Here is a 6075-nt window from a genome sequence, read left to right as displayed (position 1 = left end):
GCGAACAGGCTCCGAATTGCCGATCTAAATCAACCGAGTCGCGAAAAAAAAAAAAAAAAAAAAAAAAAAAAAAATATATATATATATATATATATATATATATATATATATTCTAAGTAAACAACAATAGCCCAAGTTTTGTAAACATTTTTTATTGAGACTATAAAAAATAATTCTGCATCTATTTTTAGGTGTGCCAGCTGCCACTGTGGGAGGCACAGGCACACCCTGGCACACCCTTGGCTACACCGCTGATCAACATTTATAAATTTATGAGATTTAAAATAATCCCACATTATATCCAGGTTCTTTAATAACTGTGTGAACCTGTGTAATGTAATTAACATTAAGAAAGTTTATGGGAGGTGTAGGATTTTATGTATAACTATGGTATTTTTATGTTTTAAAAAAGTTTTGGTTTGTGACTATATATTCTTGCAAGACTTTTTAGTGTTTCACATATATTTTTGGCTTTTGTTTACACTACCATTCAAAAGTTTTGATAAATTTTTTATTAACTTAGTTGTTTATTTTATCAAAAATGCAGTAAAAACAGTAATATTGTGCAATAGTTGTACAATTTTAAATGTGTTTTCTATGTGAATATATGTTATTTATCTCCGTGATCAAAGCTGAATTTTCAGCATCTCCAGTGATCTTCATCCTAATATGCTAATTTCTGCTCAAGAAAACATTTGTGATTATTATCTAGTATCAGCTAGTGTTGAACACAGTTGTGCTACGCAATATTTTTGTGGAAACTGTGATGCGTTTTATTTTTCAGGATTCTTTGATGAATTGTAAGTTCAAGAGAACAACATTTATTTAAAATAGAAACCTTTTGTAACATGATAAATGTCTTTAATGACACTTTTAATCATTTTAATGTGTCCTTGATTAATAAAAGCATTACAGTCTTTAAAGAAAAGAAATCTCCCAGACCAAGCCCAAAGACACTTACATTACATTCACATTGGATTCATTTGATCTGTTCATACTCACGTCCTCAGCTCTATCCAACCCAGTCTATCCCTTCAGCTAGATCTTTTGTTTTCTTCATAATGATAACAATCACTCCCAACAAGCCAATATTCACTCATCGACTCGGCTCTATTTTAAGCTTTGGAACAATAACTGCTTATGAAACAGAAGAAATAAAGAGGCACTTAATTAAGTAAAAGTCCAGTGAATTAAATCTGCTGCCTCAGCCATGAAAGCTTCACACAATCACTGGACATTAATAATGCCAACAACAGCCATACATCCCAGACAAAAGAGAAGAGAAGAAATACAGAAAGAGCAAAGTCAAATCAATCTCCCTTTGTTGAAGGAGAGGGTTTATTTCACAGGAAACATGCAACAAGATCACAACAGATTCATTAAGACACGTATCATAAAAGCCCTTGTATTGTTTGATCAAACAATAATTTGTCTGATATTTGAAATCAATTCTTTTAATGTACTACATGTTGATTCTATGATATGAGGAACAAATCCATGTTCTTTTATATGACTTCATATGAGAGACCAAATGAAGAAAAAAATTAAAATAACAACTCTGCCCCCAGAAACACACATTAACATCAACCGCTTCACTATTTACCAATGTCCTCTACATATATATCCAGAAAGGTCTCTGAGAAGAGCAGGTTTGAGGTTGTGACACACTTAAATGTGTGCCAGCTACAAAATTATTCTCTTCAGAAAGCGCATTTCCTTCTGGGAAACAGCTTTTCTCGATCCTGCTATTTCAGTTCCATCAAATGCATTTCATTATAAAACGCTAATGAATCTGGGATGACTCGGATCAGCTCGTCAGTGGCTCTTTTTAGGTGCAATATGGTCTGAAATCACCTGCCTGATCCGCTGTCTCCATGTGAGACTCTCACCTTCCACCGCGATTCACGACCAAAGCCAAAAGCCGCTTTAAACACAGACACGCATCTATTATGGCAAGCCGTTTTAACATTTAATCCGTAAAACATTTTCACACGCTTCTAGTATCTAATCCATTAGGTGCTAGTTCTTATTCTTTAGCTGTTAGCACTTATTCTGTAGGTACTAGTACCTTTTTAAAAGAAACTTTTACTTATTCATTTGGTATTAAGCTTTTATTAATTAGATACTGGTAGTCATTTAAAGGCGTTTTAATATTTAATTTATAAAACATAATAGTATCTATTTCCATGCTACTAGAACCTTCTTTTTTAGAACCTAGCTAACAGTACTTAATCTTTAGGTACTAGTACCTTTTTGAAAAAAAATATACTGGTTGTCATTAATTAGATACTACTACCAATAATGGAATGCATTTTAACATTTCATTTTCTAAAACATACTAGTATCTATTTGACTGATACTTGTAAATATTTTGTTAGCTACTAGTATATATTCTATTAAGTATTATTACTTTTTTTATTAGATACTAGCTCTCATGTATCAGATACTAATACTTATTTCATCAGTGACTAGTAACTATTCTTCTGTAGTGACACATTTTTACCACTGGCTTCTATGGGAATCTTTCCTAACTATTCAGTTCTGACTAGTATGTGTATAGTATTAATAAAAAGTCATTAGATTATTATTAAGAATACATTAAAGTATTAATAAATAGTGTTATTTTTCTTTAGGTACATGTACCCTTTCAATAGATACCAGTAGTTATTCATTAGGTATTAGTTCTTACTTATTAGACACTAGTATTTTTTGTAATCATTACTAGCAAAAACTTGTATTATACTACTCACAACTGATTTTTACTTGTCGTATATTATGATTAGGACTACTATCTAAAAATAAGTACTAGTATCTAATAAGTACTAGTACCTGATGAATAATTTCTAGTATCGAAAAATATTTAATAGTCACAATTGGAAAATATTTTCTGCATTAAACAGAACTGAACAGTTGATATGTGAATGACAGATCCCATAGAATTTAATGGAAAAATCCCAAAACATAAAATGTGTTACTAGAAACAATATAATAGTTATTAGTCAAAACTGAAACAAGTACTAATATCTAATTTGTACTAACAAGTACCTAAAGAATAAGCACTAGTAACTATGAATAAGTATTACTACCTAATGGAATAGACACTAGTAGTTAAAAAAGAAGTACTAGTATCATGAAAATGGATATTAAATAGTCACAACTTGAATAATCAAATAGTTGATATCTGAATGACAGATCCCTTTATACACATTTGAAATGTGTTCAATGTTAATGTTAAAGCCCTAAAAACCTTCCTGCAAATGTGGAACAAATAAAGGGTTTCAATTAAATATGTGCAGTTTATTTCCTGTTTGCACCTTGAGATGATGATGGCTGCATCAAAGCTTCAAAACACAAGGCTTGTAAAGTATGTTAACATAAACATATGACATAGATTTTTTGTACATGTTATCTTTAAGGTATCTAGTATTGATATATGAATTCACATATATTTAGTTTTGCTGAGTGTGGTCATAGAATGAGTAAACATCTCAGTGGTCACAATAGTGATGAGTTGGATAACATGAATTTAGGTATACATATAAATGCAATTGCAGTTGTTACTGAAAATTACACAATGACAAAATATTGCACTAAATTAAAAGTTCAAATGATACAATAATGAAAAAATCCAATATGGATGTTTATTTGATAATGTATTTGACAAAAAAAGCAACAATTTAGAAAAACGTTGATGGTTCGTCTTTTATCTCAGTTTTCCTATCAATGTTGTATAAGGGTTTTTTATGCATAATATTAACCCTATAAAGTTTAAAATAGCTGGGCTAAGATATATTTTAAAAAAAATTATGACTGCAGAAATGTGTTAATTCAGTACACACATTATCCAACCGGTCACGACCATAAAATAACATTTTTCACTCTTTTAACAAAAAAAAAAAAAAAAAAAAGAAAAAAAAAACATTATTGATTCTTTCAAAGGGATACTAATGACATCTCATTTGGATATTTTCATGTCTGGGAAAAATTTGGGATTAAACTTGTTAAACTAGCTTGCCATACAACTATTTCAAATCAGTATTTCACCTGAAAGCATTTCTAATGTCCTAAAAGCTCATAATCAACATGAAGCTGAGAAGACGAAGCTCCGCCTCTATAAAACAGCCCATTGGCAGAAATATTATGAATAAAGTCGAAACTGAGTTATTTTGGGATGAAGCATATGGACAGGTGATAAATGATCTAATTAGGTCTAATGAGGGGGGTCTAATTAGTCACCTTTGAAAAGTGCACACAAAGCATGCTGGGTAAAAACACAACATCTGCTCACATGAAAACAATGTTGAACGCATCTCTACAGATTTGCATAATCGGTCCAAGTCTCTCATAAAGCTTTCACAGGATATTTTCAACTAAAATCCATTTCATCCTTTTTCTTTTTACCATATCTTTCATAAAGTGCACATAGACTATGAAAAATATGAAGAACAACAATGCATGAAAGCTACAATGCCTGTACAAACCCAGTTCAAATTCATATCTCAAACATGCCATTCAATTTACCCTCACAAACGTTGCTTAATGTCTGGTAGTATATTGGCTTTTGAAATGTCAAACAGTGACAGCAGTGTCGTAAAATACCACAAAACTTGTATAATTTCTATGAGTGTCATTCTTTTGAGCTTTATAATTGAGAAACTACATGGATCGTTCTTTTCTTACACTACAAAATGATTGAAGTGAACTGTAAAAAAGCTAAAATGAAGTTATAAATGTTTTTAAATTTGGTTAACATGGTTCTAAAATGTAACCTAAAAAGCCGTTATAGTCAAGATTTCTTTTTTATACAAATAGCTTCAGAACTGCATTAATGGTTTATTAACCAAACACATTTATGAGGGTTATTATTTATTAACTACGGTAAAACTACTGAAAAACATTTTTGTTAATTAAAAAATAAATAAAAAGATAACTACAATAAAATAAAATATTCTATTTCATCTAGTTGCCAAAGCAACCTTTTTATTAGATTTTTTGTTGAACTTAAAAATGTTAAACTACATAGACATTAGTAATAATAAAAAGGTTACATTTAAATGTAAATGTTACATTTGGTTAAAATGGTTAAACAAAGTAACCTTAAAAGGGTCAAGTGAAAATAAAAGAAATTAAAACGATACATGCATTTAATAAATGACAAATAATAAACACAAAAATTTTCAAAATACACAATGCAATTACTAACACAAGAAAACTAAAAATCTAAATAAAAAAAATCTAAAATATTAATAAAAAATGTTAACTACACTGAAATAATACTTTCATTCTCCAATCTCAAAGTTACACTGAAATTTGTACAGGCTCAAACAATGCAAAGGCATTATTAAGGAAGACGATGCATATAAAGCAGTGCTTATATGAATGACGAATGAAATATTCCCTGCAGATATATATAAAGGTACTCGACCCATTAGGGTGAGCAAGTTAAAGTCACACAAACAAACCCTTCCCACCGACTGACATCATCAACAGCAACAGCAATCATTGCTTAAACGGCACGACTAATATACAGTAAGACGCTCAGAAAACGGTAACAGTCCCTGACGTTATACTGACAAACTGTCAGATTCAACAAAAAAAGCATGTATCAAATATGTACACGTGTATATGTGTGTCATGTGTAAGTATAAAAATAATTTAAACACTTCAAAGATATATCACACTCTTAAATGTATGTGTTTATATGTTGACCTCTATATATTGTACTCTATTGAGTTCTTCTAAGCATTACAAGACACGAGAGTAATTAAAGATGCATACAGACATTTCAAGACACAGTCTGAGAGATTCTGCGTTTGGAGGAAGACTGCAGATCTGTGGCCTGTTCAATCATCCACAGCGTTAAAAACAACTTCATCTCAGTCCTAAGAGCCGTTCACATTGACAGCTAAAATCTCATGAAATACATTTTTAAATTTCTTTATTTGCTTTTTTTTTTTTCGGAAGAAATCGAACACACAAAATCGATTCAATTGACAGTTAAGACATTTCTGATGTTACAAAAGATTTAGATTTCAAATAAACACTGTTCTTTCGAATTTTTCTATTCATCAATGA

The sequence above is a fragment of the Carassius auratus genome, chromosome 12 (assembly GCF_003368295.1).
Source record: "Carassius auratus strain Wakin chromosome 12, ASM336829v1, whole genome shotgun sequence".
Taxonomy (NCBI): domain Eukaryota; kingdom Metazoa; phylum Chordata; class Actinopteri; order Cypriniformes; family Cyprinidae; genus Carassius; species Carassius auratus.
The sequence above is the reverse complement of the archived record's forward strand: the minus strand, read 5'-3'. Positions refer to the sequence as shown.